At 38.7% G+C, this 15577-nt stretch overlaps 1 protein-coding gene across 9 annotated transcripts in view; it reads right to left on the bottom strand.

The window, feature by feature from the left end:
- The window catches only part of KLC1 (kinesin light chain 1), a 47973-nt gene extending 32610 nt beyond the window's left edge, over nucleotides 1–15363 (bottom strand). For 8 of the 9 annotated variants that reach the window (XM_063439940.1, XM_063439944.1, XM_063439942.1 and 5 more), the window contains exon 1: nucleotides 15158–15363. The gene's annotated coding sequence lies outside the window, so the exon portion shown is untranslated. The remainder of the gene's footprint in view (nucleotides 1–15157) is intronic. The other variant, XM_063439948.1, reaches the window with a different exon arrangement.
- Nucleotides 15364–15577: the final 214 nt, after the last annotated feature.

Here is a 15577-nt window from a genome sequence, read left to right as displayed (position 1 = left end):
CGTTCAGATATCAGGGGCTCCTTTCATACGTCATGTAATGATCACTGCATTCCATTTTACTGATACAAATGTATGGAGAAATAGGAGGACACAAGACAGACCGAAGACAAACATTCCAGAAAATATCACAGAATAAAAGTTGCTTGTGAGAATTTAGTAAAGTGAGCAATGAGAGAGTTTGGTGAATAAAAGTACATAAAACTAACAAGAGATACAAAGGGGGCAAATGAATACTAGTCGGACCCACATATTGGACATGGTGCTTTATACACACACACACAACAAATAGTGTTTTGCAATATTAAACAAATGTAAGAAAAACAGGAAGTTTAATTTACTTTCGAAATAAAAATAATGAAAACCACCTGTTTACAGTCCAGGACTTGCCTAATCCTGCAAATAAACCACACGCAAAAAAACAAGATACTTTAGCCTAACAAACATTAGTGGCATCTGATTTTGCTGAACAACAATATTTTTTGCCAGCCTTGTAACATGGGAGTTAACCATGGGGATCCACTATTTGGCCATACTAGACATACATGGAGCCACAAGTAACTTACAACATCCGCTAATACATTACGCAGATATCCAGAGATCCAGAGATCAGCTTATTAGAATCTAAAGTAGCCAGCAGAGATATGACTCATCGTTCTATTAAGCCAGATGCCGTTTCAGATGGCAACAACCACTGACGCAATGCATATACAATGTATTACAAGAACTAAAATATTTTGTGAATGTTCTATTGCTCGCACCACTCCATTTACATCCACACATCTAACTGCATCAGCAGCAAAGAAAAAAAAACACTTGCAGTCTATAGGAAAGCGACGGGAATCAATTTAACGTCTGCTTCAAATCCTAACAGCCGACAAAACAATCTATAAAATAAATAAAGTCTTGCAGTCTCTCTACATAGAAGCAACTTAATATTTTAATTATGCAGCCAAGAGCTGCAAGACGTCAATTTTTATTACAGGACTGAAAATAAATAAATGCATTACAGGAGCAGAAAAAAAAACCCCACCAGGGTAAATGACGTCCCATATTAAAAGTCCAGTTCCTCATTCTTCCTTGTGAAAAGGTAGGTGGAAAGTTATGTAGGGGTTAACAAACGTCTTCATTCATAGATTGTATGAGCAGGGCCTTTAAATTTCCCCTTACTAGAATTGCAAAGCGCTGCTGACAATGTTGGCGCTATATAAATACGACTACTACTAATAAATAATACCTTGCTCTGCTCATGGGTGTTCGGTAAAGCGGAAGAAGATATACCAGGCATGATCGAGGTTTCAATAACAGACGTAGCAGATGTCTCTGCACTGTACGGTGATTGATTTGCTTTAAAACCAGCCAACCCCATTGCGTCAGTTAACAAATCTAGCTCTCACTAGGTTTGACTAATGACATCTCCTTGCCATTTGTGCAATTGGGAATTGAAGAGAAATATCACTGCTGGTGTAATTTTTGGTGGCACCTGTGGAAGCACACTAAGGGACCAGCAGGGATAGGAATTCCATTTCAGCCCACAAACTCAATTTTTTTTTTTTAAATCCACTCGAGTCTCATCATTGAACGTCCACCAATCACTTAAGTTTCATAATATTGTTTAAAATCAATAAATACATTTTAAAATGTGACCCCCTTCATAGGAAAATATTTATTGTGATCATCAAATTAAGAATCAGGTCACCGAGCATCATGGGAGATGTAGTCCCAGGCACCCACAATATGAAGGTTGGTCATACAACTAGGATTACGCCTTCAAACTACAGTTACCAGAACTTCAGAAGAAACCGCTAACGTGTAAAACACATTCGATGACAGCTCTGCAAATCTCCCTGTTCTCCATCACAACCAATTTGTAATCTCTTCGTCTCTTTTACAATTCAATGAGATACACGTTAAGATTCTTCACCATGCTTGTTGCATTCTATACAGCTTGCACCAGCCACGTTGCAACTGTAGTTTAACCCCTACAAATAAAATTGATGCATTGCAGGCGGTTATTGCCAGTAAGTCAAAATGTAATAACCTGGTTTGCATGTCAATATGGAACAACAGCTAATTTAATGCCAATATAATGGTCCTTGGTCCCAATAAAACTTTATTACACATTACAGGAGGACTTTTGTTTATTTATCCCCATTAAGTTGCACTTTAAAAAATAATGTAAGATTCTCTTACGGTATGTCATAAAATGTACTCTGCCACACACTGCCCTCATGAAATTGACAGGAAATGTATATTTAAATAGGAGATATACAACTCATGATTTCTTTATGCAGTGGGTTTTCCCACACTGCTTAGCATGAACTGACTGCAAGAGAGCGTGGGTGCACACACAGATTACACTACATGGACACAGTTGTGGTATATTGATTGAGGCTAATGGCAGAAGCTGAATTCTACAGCTAAGCATACAACCATCAGGATCATTTATTACAGTGAGAATTCAGAGTGAACTCAATACATTTCAAATTTAAAGGGACACTATAATCACCAGAACAACTACAGCTTAATGTAGTTGTTCTGGTGAATATAATCAGTCACTGCATGATTTTTGCAGTGAACACTATTTTTTTTTTTTAGAAAAAGGCCTGTGTTTACATTACAGCCTAGGAACACCTCCACTGGCCACTCCTCATATGGCTGCTAGAGTGGCTTCCTGAGGCAATGCTGCACAGTGTGAGTGCCATTCAGTATCTCCACCCTCTGCATGGAGACACAACTTTCCTCATGATGATTGGCCAGGCCGGCATTTGGCTCGGTCCCTTTGATGACATCAGCCAATACAAATGATTCCTATTGGAAAGCATTGGATTGGCTGAAGTCATAAATTCTGATGTCAGCCAAGGATGTTGATCAGGGGAAGATGGGTCAATGCCAAAATAGTGAAAAAAAGGTATATCTCCTTACCTTTTAAGGAGGGCAAGTGGGGGCAAGCGACCTATATGATGGCTTTAACACAAGTCAAACTGTTTGATAAGGTTCTGACAACTTATCTGGATTCTTTTGGGTGCCAGAAAATCTTGCATGGAACTTCAGCAGGATCCTCTTAACCAAGCCGGGCGGGCCAGCTCATTGGCTGAAAGCGCAAACTGCCGCTGTTATTACAGGAAGCACTGGCGATAAGCCAGCTAGTGAATAACCAAGACTGGGACTACAATATTCCCTTTCAAGAGTCAGATTTCCACTTGCCTACAGCAAGTGTGAGTGAATGAGTCTGGCCATTGGATAGTTGTGTTTAAGGGTGTATGGAGGAAGGAAGAGGGGGGATAAAATACATATATTCAAATGCAATGTAAACTGCGAGAAGCTGTGAAAAATGACAAGGAAAGCACAGCAGTTTGTGTGTGACTAGTTATGTGTAAGTAAAGGCTAACGGTGTCTAAATAGGTTTGACCGATTAGAAATTAATGACCAAGTTGTTTTTACTAAAGAACGATTCTTTGGGAATTAATCAGGGAATTGCAAATCTTAAACATGTTTAAAAAAAAAAAAAAAAATATATATATATATATATATATATATATATATATAATTATTTTTATTTTTTTTGTTTAAATGCCATCTATCCCCAAACTCAGAAACATACGTTGTGGGATAATCCAATCATTTAACAGATAAGATGCCAACACATTTTCCAACATACCTACAGGCAACAATTACATACACACTTTCCAGGATATGTTTTTTCTGTCACAAGAAGACAAATAATGAATTGCAAAAAGCTGCAAGGAAAATACAGAAAGCTACACAAGAAAATGTAAATAAAAAAGACATCAGAATACTTTGCAGCAGCATGCGATGTTAGACTTTGAAAATTTATTTTAGGTAAACTATTACAGATTATGGGAAAACCGTACAATACACAAACAAGAAGATAACCAAGATCAATATATGTACTCAGATAACTGAAAGTAATGAGATTTAGTTTACATAAAGGGAACTAAATATGGGGGCGCTTGTAGAAATCTATTTTTTCTTCACGAACACCCATAAAACAAGGCCGTTATACAAAAATAACAAAGGCATTTGTAAACAATGTGTTCTATCTGTATCAGCACCAGCCAAAGTGCTAGCAAATATGCAGATTGTAATGTATACTTTAAAGGAACACTATAGTCACCTAAATTACTTTAGCTAAATAAAGCAGTTTTAGTGTATAGATCATTCCCCTGCAATTTCACTACTCAATTCACTGTCATTTAGGAGTTAAATCACTTTGTTTCTGTTTATGCAGCCCTAGCCACACCTCCCCTGGTTATGATTGACAGAGCCTGCATGAAAAAAATAACTGGTTTCACTTTCAAACAGATGTATTTACCTTAAATAATTGTATCTCAATCTCTAAATTGAACTTTAAATCACGTACAGGAGGCTCTTGCAGGGTCTAGCAAGCTATTAACATAGCAGGGGATAAGAAAATCTTAATTAAACAGAACCTGCAATAAAGAAAGCCTAAAGAGGGTTCTCTTTACAGGAAGTGTTTATGGAAGGCTGTGCAAGTCACATGCAGGGAGGTGTGACTGGGGTTCATAAACAAAGGGATTTAACTCCTAAATGGCAGAGGATTGAGCAGTGAGGCTGCAGGGGCATGTTCTATACACCAAAACGGCTTCATTAAGCTAAAGTTGTTCAGGTGACTATAGTGTCCCTTTAATTAGTGTTTGTCTATTCTGCCTTTACCTCCATCAGCACTGAAGAAAAGAAATGAAAAATAAAATGTAGCATTATTATTTGACATTTTGGAATGAGCTGTGCACATAAATGTTCAATACTCGGTTTGGGAAAATAATGGATATAACAAGGGACCCAAGCAAGCGTCAAACCATTCGAAAACAGTTTGACTCTCTCCTAGGACAACCACCACTACCTCTTTCAACAAAATAGGAATGCATGATCTACAAAAAATCATTACATACGATTGTTTTAGATCTCCAATTCACAGCCAATATGGAGACATATGGCTGCAGATAAAGAAATAACTGTCACGAACAGGCACTGCTCCTCATTTAATTTAATAAAAGAGAAAGATAAATGTTAAAATGGTGCCACACACTGCACGCTCTTCCGCTTGCTGCCTTTCCACAAGAATAGTTACTTAGCTGCAACAAATCCCGCGAGGCCACTTTCAGTAAGACTCCTTTTTACGGTCAAACTGTGCACTTTGAAGCCACATGATGCTGAACAAGCACTGGATTTAATTGTGTCCCCCAAGGAATACTGTTCAGACGCAGACAGCTTTAGGGGGTCTTCGACAGATTTCTGTCTTCAAAGTCCCTCTAAATGTTGCATTCGCACAAAACACTGACTTGTTTTACAAACCTAATAAGCCTATTTGAAATATTTAATCGACTTAAAAGTGAACGGCCACTATCCATGGAAACTTGTCTTTAGGTTTACATATTGTGAGCGTTTAAAGTAATACTACATTTAGAAACCCACAGGGATGCATTTAGCTCTATCCTGAAAGTCTAGATTTTGTCTCCTTTTAAATAATTATTAGTTCTGTGCTTCACTCTGGTCAATCAGCATATAGACATAAGAGGGTTGGGGGGTGACAATGGGGGATAGGGGGAAGTTGTAGTCTTAAATATAGTGCAAAGGTTTAATCATCAATATAACGTGTCTGCTGATTATATTGGTTTCCATGGTGAGTTATCAAAATGTACAGATTTTTGTTAATCAGCAGACAATATATTAGTGATTACTCCTTTTATTTGCATGACTTTTCAGAACATACATACCTTTATTGTTTTTTTATAATGCCATAATTAGAGATTGATATATTCATGTATGTTTTTAGGAAGAAAAAAATATATAATTTTGTGGAAAAAACTAAAGTATTTTGATGGGAAATATCACAGATTCTCTCTCTGAGAGAATTTTAGAAACCATGGCTGTTCTATTCTGTGGCTTCCCCAAACCTTTGGTTTTCAGACTACCATACCCAAGACACTTGCTAAACGCAACCTTTATGTACAGTGCACAGCATTATGAATGCCACCTAAGCATCAATATCAAACACTGTACATTGCTTTTACCGAGTGATTCCTCTATGGCTCTTGGATCGCATAACCAAAATATAGTGTGACTTGAGGGAGTTGCCAAATTAGAATGAAAAAAAAAAAATCTAAAAGTAAAAAACAACCAACATCTAATAGAGCAATATAAAGCTAATGCAAGCAGGTTGTTTTTGCAGTGTGTCGTGACTGGATTGGAAAAACAAAAAAATAAATATCATATAGCAACTTAGGGTTGGTATCCTAACCATGGGTTTTAATTATTAATGCAAAAATGGATGAACTATTTAGTAAATTGTCCACGGTCCAAATCATTATGGGTTTATTCACTAAACAAACGGTTTTTAAAGTCAAATTGAAAATTGTGACTATAATAGAGGAGAATACTTTGCAGGATCTCCGATCCTAATGTAGTGGAAGTATGATGAGCGGCAGTATGTGCCATGGAGTCTTCACAGTCCCTGGAGTCAAGATGCCTACCATTGTTTTCAGGTCTGTAAAGTCAGCTTATCACCTTCAAAATGTGTGCCTCTAGCTTGTAACAGGAGTTTAATCTGCATATTGCACTAGCAATCTGTAGACCTATTGCTCTGTGCTATAGACGGCAATACTGCTGGGCCTTCAAACACATGCAATAGTGTCTTTTTAAAACGGATAACCTTAAAAAGAAAAATACATTGCACCAGCAGAATCATCTCCTCCCGTCACAAGGGGATACTTCAAATGGGGAAGGAAGTGAAAATTGTTGATAAAAAGATTTTTCGTTTTCAATCGCAGGATATTAACAAAACAAAAGGTAGTTTTAGTTTGTGAAATATCTTCTGCTAGAAGATTCAAGAGCTTTACACTATAAAAATAAATCATCTCTGAAATTAGACAACTGTTCCATGAAACATACATCAGCCAACAGACACGTTGTAGATCTGAAAGTGGTTCTTGGACTAAAAGTCCCATGATTCTTCGCCAGCCAAGTACTTTGGATGATACTAAAAACCACAACAGATCTCGCAGTCTAGATCAAGGGTGCTTTGGAAGCAAATCCTACAGTTGCAGAACTACAGAATTCATGATACTTTGCAAGCTATTAAAGAAACATGGGAGTTCTGCAACAGCAAAAGGATTGACCTTTTGCCCATTAAAGATATTTTTGTAGATAAGGGGTCAACACATCTCTCTATAAATACTATACCCATACACACATACCGTACTTGTATCGTATATATGCACACACGCTTTTTTTCAAACATTACCATTGTCAATGTTTTCACAGCAGCACGGGCACCCACGTTCATTAACCGCTTGCAGCCTGCTGGAGCCAGCAGCTTTGTCCCTGCACACGCTGCATAACTGGAAGGCCTGTGATGGGTGGATCACGTTATCCCAGTAAAGGTTAAATAGCACATGGTGTTTTCGTATTGCAAATTCAAAAGGAAAATATGTCTAACAAATGAAAGGCACTTCATAACAACTCAAAACCTTGGCAATAGGTTTCCATGGCGATAAGGGAAAGGTATCCATGCCCCCAGCTTTTTCCTTCACACAATGGCATGAAGTGTTCAGTAGAGGTGTACGCTGTGAGGGAAAGGGAGGGGGGGAGGGAGGAAATCCATGCTTGTAAGAATCTTACTGCAGAGCTAGAGCAATGTCTACAAAATGCAGGGTGGTGGTGGTTACAAATCTGACACCTGCACCATGTAGTACTTGTAACAGGATTGTGTATCCAAGTAACGTTTGAGAATTTTTTGGCAGTTTAAAAAGGAGTTGTGCTGTTAAGGGGACACTCTAGGCATTTTAACCATATCACCTCATATAAGTGGTTATGGTGTGTGATTGCAGTCTCTGTTCAGTACTAAAGGACCATCAAGGGCACAAAGAACAACATCTCAATACAGCGGTCTGGGCGCATTGGTCCTTTTGTTTTAACCCTTTATTATAAAACATTACAGTTTATTAGATATAGCAATGTTCACATTAAATGGTTAAAACGAACTCTAGTGGCTACATACCCGACAGCCACTAGAGGCACTTCCACTGTGAGATTCCAGACAAACTCCAAATCCATGATTTAGTCAATGGGCTGTATGACTTACGTTGCTTTTAAGACAGTTCCTTTATATGAGTGATATAGTGCCATATCAATGCGTGTAATACCTGAAATGTTTATAGAGAGGACTGGTTCATAAATTATTTAGCAATCTTAGTTTTAGTTACAACCCCACTTTATTGAACAGATAAAGATAAGATAATCTTCCTACTGAATGTTCTCAAAATTCCCTGACGGGCATTGTTAAATAATTTAATGTGAGAGTAATTGAAATGACCAGAACTAATTGGGTGTACCTCTCTCTCTCTCTCTCTCTCTCTCTGATGGAAAATTATTGAAATTTTTTTGTTTGTTTTTTTAAATGGCATGCCTCGAATTATATCCAACAAAATGTTCAAGAGAAAATTGGAGACTCCCCAAATCAGCTACAGTGCTCCTTAGATATAGCTAAAATGGAACACTACACAATAATAATAATAATAATAATAATAATAATAATGTAATTAACCAGGAAAGGTACATTCAAATTACTATGGTTTCCAACTATGTCCAGGGGATGTTACGATTACCCAATTTAAAGGGATACTATAGACACCAGAACATCTACAGCTTATTGAACTTATTCTGGTGAGTAGAATCATTACCTTCAGGCTTTTTGCTGTAAACACTGTCTTTTCAGAGAAAATGCAGTGTTTACATTACAGCCTAGTGATAACTTCACTGGCCACTCCTCAGATGGCTGTTACAGATCCTTCCTGGGTCATGGCTGCCTAAAATGCATCCAAACATTCAGTGTCTCCTCCCTCTGCATGCAGACACTGAACTTTCCTCATAGAGATTCATTGATTCAATTCATATCTATGAGGAGATGCTGATTGGCCAGGGCTGTGTTTGAATTGTGCTGGCTCTGCCCCTGATCTGCCTCCTTGTCAGCCTCAGCCAATCCTATGGGGAAGCACTGTGATTGGATCACTTCTGATGATGTCAGCAGACAGTTTGCTTTTCTGAGAAAAACAGCATGCAGAGCTACAGCTTCATGCTTGAATACAAGTAAGATTTTGCTATATTTAATGAGGCAGGGGGATAGATGGTGGTTTTAACACTATAGGGTCAGGAATACATGTTTGTGTTCCTGACACTGTAGTGTTCCTTTATTGGTACTCATAGCATCAAAAAGCATAGGAATGCCGCCTGCATGTGTCCGAGGCTCCAGTAGAGAGGTTTCTCAATGAGAATCCGCTTATTGGCGTATTCCTGAAAGTCTGTGCTGAGGAAAAAAAAAAAAACGGGAGATCTTGCAAAAGTTGTAGACCCCAAAAATCAATAATGTGTTCCTTTAACCCCTTAAGGACCAAACTTCTGGAATAAAAGGGAATCGTGACATGTCATGTGTCCTTAAGGGGTTAAAAAAAAATGTTTGGACAAATGCATTGGCTGAGAGTATTAGGTGAGGTTCTCAGCAAAGGAATTCCATTCAAAGAATGGCTATGTTGAAGACACTAATGCACGATAAGGATATTCGCTCTAGCGATACCCGAGATGCTTGGGGACCCATGCAATTGTCAAACCAAACGCAGTTGGTACACTGTGCTACAGTGGTTTTTGTACTTTGTGCTTTAAAACCATGTATGCCAACTACAGGCAAATACTTGGTAGATAAATTATTCAACACATGAGGCAGTAAATAAAAAGGTTATTACTGGTAAGACGTAGGAGTGCACCTTTCTTTGTTTTTTTCTAAAGAAGTTCATGCTAAACATGCTCCGCTTCTCAATATCCCCCATGTCCTGGCATCCTGATGAACTGTGCGAAATTCAGCTAAAAACCTAGACCTGAATTAGCAAAATAAAGTAAGACAGCTTGTAAAAGCACATTTCAGATATATACTAAATGCAAAAAGAAAGTATACCAAGTTGAAATGTACAAGCTTGTTTGTGCCTCACTTGTGTTACAAAAAGTATTTCAAGTGAAATGACTGATTTTTCAACTCTATATTTCACTTTATATTTTGGGGAATATTAAAACATGTTTTCTGAAAAGTGGCTGTTAAATTACCTTATTATTTTGATTGTATTTATTAAAGTAATCTAAAAATAGACAGCGCTCTTCATAGTAAATACTGCCAGTTCTTCCATTTCATAAGACCACCAAAACGTACAGTGGCTGGAAAAAAAAAAAATCTTTCAATTTGCAGGACGAGAAATATTCAGAAATCAGTTGCATTGGCAAAAAATGGCGCATGTTCAAAAATGGCGGTTAAGGGGGCAAAAGAAAACCGATGAAAAAAGAGTTACGACAGATTTATTAATTGAACAAAAGAAATGCCATAAATTCTCCAAATATTTTATGGAAAAGTGTTGGTGACACTCTGATAAGTTTCCCCAAATGTGTTAATAATCAGTCACATACAGCTAGTGACTTTAACCATGGTCTGCACAGTGTCCCCTTTACAACATAAGTGTTAATAGAACTCTATAACCCTCAGTTTTATTCAAACTCAATTATGGGCAATTCAAAGTATATTTCAAATTTAGGAAATTTTAGTCAGCTATGCTTCCGTTTTGGCAATTTTGGTCTAAATAAAATATAAAAATGTAGTTTCCTGAGAGGAAATAGCCATGTTTGTATTGATGAAAGGTCTTGCCCAATGTTATGGGGAACTTAGGAGTCTCTCACAGTGTTACTAATGAAAGTAATAAGTCAAAGTGAAGTTTAAAGTCAAATTAACAAATTGTCTCAACTATGCTTTCATTTTGTCCATTCTGGTCTTAAAAAATTAAATTTACTTTAGTGAACTCCAGGAACTAGGGCCACTTCAAGGCCATGGTGCTTGTAGTAGCCCTTTCACTGTGAAGATTCACAGCATTTTGCAATGAATTCCTTTGCTATTCTGTTATGACTCTCTGAATCTTTTTTTTTTTATTATTATTATTATTTGTAACAAAACAAGCAGGCTGATAATTAGTGTTTCAAATATATGCCACATCTTCCCACTCTCTTATGTAGGGTGTTAAATTAGATAAAAGGTTATTTATTTTACCATACAAATCCTGTTTGCGAGGAGGTACACCGTGAGAATCACACATTACCTGTGTGTAGGTATGCAAGTCTCTGGGTGTGACATTCAACATGTCCAGGTTTGACAGGGACACAATCTTTACATTAACACCTTAAGAGAAAGATTTATAAAAAAAATAAAAAATGCATTGGGTTGTTTAATCTTTCTCCCAATTTATTAAAATCTACAGAGATCCTGTAGTGATTTAAAAAAAATAAAAAATAAAAAATCAATAAAACTGACCGCTGGTCTGAATCAATATTCTAAAAAGTCACATCTCACCTAATGCCCTCCAGACTTTATAGTTACTGTATATTAAAATGTTAAATTGCTCAGGATGGTACTTTCAAAACTAACCTAAAGCCAGAATAGCCTTGAGATTATACACAGAGTGATCTACGCCCTCATCCTCTTCCTCAAACTACCTGCCTAATCTGAGGAGAGCAACGTCAAAGGTAGCATTTTGTATTCTGACTGCTCCAAGCGTTGAATGAAAATATATAGTAAGGATTACATAATTTGTGTAGAAAAGTAACCATTCCTTGGAAAAATGTAAAGTCAGTTATTTTTTTGCTCTCTCTCTCCATGATTAATCATAGAGTCGGTTATACCCAAAAAGAAATTGAAAAATAAAATACGTCAGCAGTATTGTGTAGCTGATAAACATACTCTGCTGTAGAAGTTTGAAGTACTGCAGAGAAGTATTGAAAAACTGAAGAGGTCTGCAGAATATACAAAAAGGTTATACGACACAGTTTTATTCATCATTTAATCCCGTTATTAAAGCAACCATAAAGATCACTATGGATAAGCATATCCCATTACAAGCGAAAACTGAAAGACAGACAAAAGTTACCTGCAACATCAGATTTTTTTTCTCTTGCTTGCTGAATTAATCCAAACATTTTGATCAATAAACTTAAAAGAACACTTGAAGGTTAACAATTTTTATTTTTAATGTGTGCGTGTTTTTATTTTTTTGTTTTTTTTAATAACCAGCTCCTTTTTTATCCATAAGTAGCAAATATATTGGTAATGTTTATTTGACAAACCATGAATTAATATAACAAAATGTGTGATAATTTTACTTTAAAAAAAAAAAAATTTCAACCGGAATGGTGTTTGTAGCATATCACATACTTCGTGATCGTCCTTCATCTACAAAAATAAAAGCTTCGAAATTTCAATGAGCCCGGCACAAAAACGTATTTTCATTCCTACTAATAAAATGGTCTTATATTTATTAAAATAAACCAATGAGCAACCTTGACTTAAGTTGCAGCAGCAATAATGCCAAGAAAATCTCATTATTAGTAAATTCTATTGATTATGCCAAATAAAACGGCGCAATCACTGTGTCACGTATATTCATATACAAAACTTCCCAGGGTTTCAGAAGGTAACAAAATATAACGGACACCTTTTTGGAACATTTCACATAAAACTCTGCTTTCTGACAATCAGGTTGTTCTTTAGTTTATTAAATCCACTGACCTCTAGTCCATAGTCATACCATTTGAGCTGCATTTAGAAGTGCCAAGATAAATAATGCTTTATAACCTAGATCAAGAAACAAAGGATATCTATCATGAAGCATGATACTTAAAAATTGCCACCTAAAAAAATAAAAATTAAAAACGTAATTGTTGGCAACCAAGAAGCAGAAAATTTGATTTAATTGGTCAATCATACCAGCACCCTCAGGAAATAATGACTGTATTTTTCAGTGCAGCTGTAGATCATAATTTAAATGCCCTAAAAGCCTTGGCCTTCTCTGAATTTTAATATGGCGTAAAATGAAAACAGTTTAAACCGTCTCTAAAACTTGCATATCAAAGCAGATTAAGTGTCACATTGTGTGACTAAGAGGTTTCAATCATTCTTCTGGCATTCGGAAGGGTTAAAGGAGAATGTCTTTGTTATAACATGCTCTTTGTGTGAGGAGGTAGATGGATGACAGTGACCCAGATGCACCACAGCTCTAGCTGGGTGTGTCAGGAACATCCCAGAATTCGGAACATGCTCTGATCCTTTCTAGTACAGTAAAACTCTGCAATAGATATTAAGTGCCAGTGTTCAGCCTCACTGCTAAAGATTCTGTCATGCACCTACGCACCCATGCCTCCGCCTAGTCTCCAAAAATAAACTGTTCACTCATTTCTTCAGTCCAAAACACAATATCCCCTAAGATAACATGTATATTTCTTAACGCAAGCATTGCCTTCAGCCCATCGCAACAAAATACTGCTGCGCACCACTAAAAGTACTATAGACGGAATTTGTGAGTCAGTAGCATTTAATGACGGCCAGATTTTACACCGTATGAAAGAATACTCCCTTTTAATAATGGCAATATTTCAGTGCATTGCAGGGTAGTATTCCAGATCATTCTTTTCAATATACGTGTCTAATCCTGTGATAGCTGTCTCGGCTGAGGCCTCTGTGCCATTAAATTGTTCGGGTAGTGCGGTTAATTGAGAGGTTGCGATGATGCAGAGATATATTCCCAGGAGATGGAATGACAAGAAACAAACACTAATGCTAAGATACGAACTGGAAGCATACACAACATTACAGTCACAATAATGTTACTGCAACATCTGAATCTTCAAAACGTACATTGATCCTGAGCAAATGGCAAAATGCAATCGGAGTGACTTCACCGTGCCGCCTAAGCAGTGACTTCCCTGCACCATTACAAATATCCTGTTATACAGTGTATTATTTATTAATGGAAGCTACGCAATATCACACATTCCTGATGACAAATTAAAGCGTCAAGCCCTTTACAAACGAATGTTATAACCTACAGCTTGTGGATATTTAATTCCAATTGCTACTAGCCCTGGGTTATTGCAAACCTATCAATACTACTCAATTTACAACTACACAAATAACTAGCAGTGTGTACTGCACACCCACACAGACAACCTTTCGAAGGTCACATGACTGAGCAGCAGTGCATTGGGTTTGGGTTCTTTTTTCTTCTTCCCCATTTACAAGGCGGTTAAAGAGCTAACCTCACATTAGAAGCTGCACATAATGTATTTGCTATTGTCATCTATACCTGCAATATCAGCCATCCCTAGCATTTTCAAAAAGCAAAGAAGCAATAAAGGACAAAATATATACCCTATTCAGCCAATGGATAATGCTGAAAATACTAAATAACTAAACTTGTAATAATAATGTTATTACCATACTGAATAGCCACCTGGCTGTTCTGCAGCTAAACCAAGGTTAACCAAACGTTCCCTGTTTGGAGGAAATCTAGTTAGGCACTCGCATGGTTAACCCATCAGCCATGTGATAAAGCAAACCCCCTGCAATACAGAGAGCCTTTGCAGCACAAGAAAACGTCACTGTTAATCACAGGTACCCCCACTCAACAGAAATGAGGAAGAACAGCCGTAACATCACTGAATTAACAAAGAGAGAAACAAGAATCTATAGGAAAACATGAGATTCCCCATATCAGATCCCCTGGTCCCCTCATATAAAACTCCCTGCCCCCCTCCCCATATCTACCCACCAGGCCCCTACAGGGGCCCCAGGTACCCCCTTATCCATCCCCAGTCTCCCATTAGCAGATTACAAGTAACATCATGCGTGAACACAGCTAGCAAGCTATTCAATGACAGTGGCACATACAGTAATTAATCATCCATCTCTGTATGTGAGGAGCCCAGGGATGCCCTCCATGTACCATGTCCCCCCTCTCCATGTACCCCGTTCTACCCCCTCTCTGTACCATGCCCCCCTCTCCATGTCCCCCTCTCCATGTACCATGCCCCCCCCCCCGGTCCCTGCCATTCCATCCCCTCCCTGCTCCCTGAATGATATCCATGGCATCATGTTCCCTCCTGTCTCCTGTATTGGGGCGGTGGTCCTAGGCTCTCTATCCTGCCCATCCCGTCCCTCCCCCGGTCTCTCTCCCCCCGCCGGTCCCCCCACACCCAGCCCGGTCCCCTCCATCCCTCCCCCGGTCTCTCTCGCCCCGTGTCCCCCGGTGTCCCCGTTTACCGTTCTGCGGTGTGTGTCAGAGCTGTTTCCGCTGTTGGTGGAGGCCGGCCGGTGAGGGTGAAGCCGCTCCCTGTCCGCTCTCTGTCACAGGGCCGGTGCCTTCCTAGCTGCCAGCCCGAGCTCCGGAGCTCATCCTCCTGTCTGCTGTCGGTAGCCGGTATCCGCCTCTGTCTGCTGCCCAGCGAAAATGGCGTCCTGCCCTCCTCCCCCACCATGCACCGCGGCCATGATGTAATGTGTCAGGATTTAAAGTGACAGCGCAGGGCTCAGGGAGACTGACAGGGAGCATGGGGGGCTCGGGGAGCCTGACAGGGGGCATGGGGGGCACAGGGAGCATGACAGGGGGCTCGGGGAGCATTACAGGAGGCATGGTGGGCACAGGGAGCATGACAGGGGGCTCGGGGAGCATTACAGGAGGCA

This window comes from Pelobates fuscus, chromosome 13, assembly GCF_036172605.1.
Source record: "Pelobates fuscus isolate aPelFus1 chromosome 13, aPelFus1.pri, whole genome shotgun sequence".
Lineage (NCBI taxonomy): Eukaryota > Metazoa > Chordata > Amphibia > Anura > Pelobatidae > Pelobates > Pelobates fuscus.
This window is presented reverse-complemented; position numbering and strand designations above follow the sequence as displayed.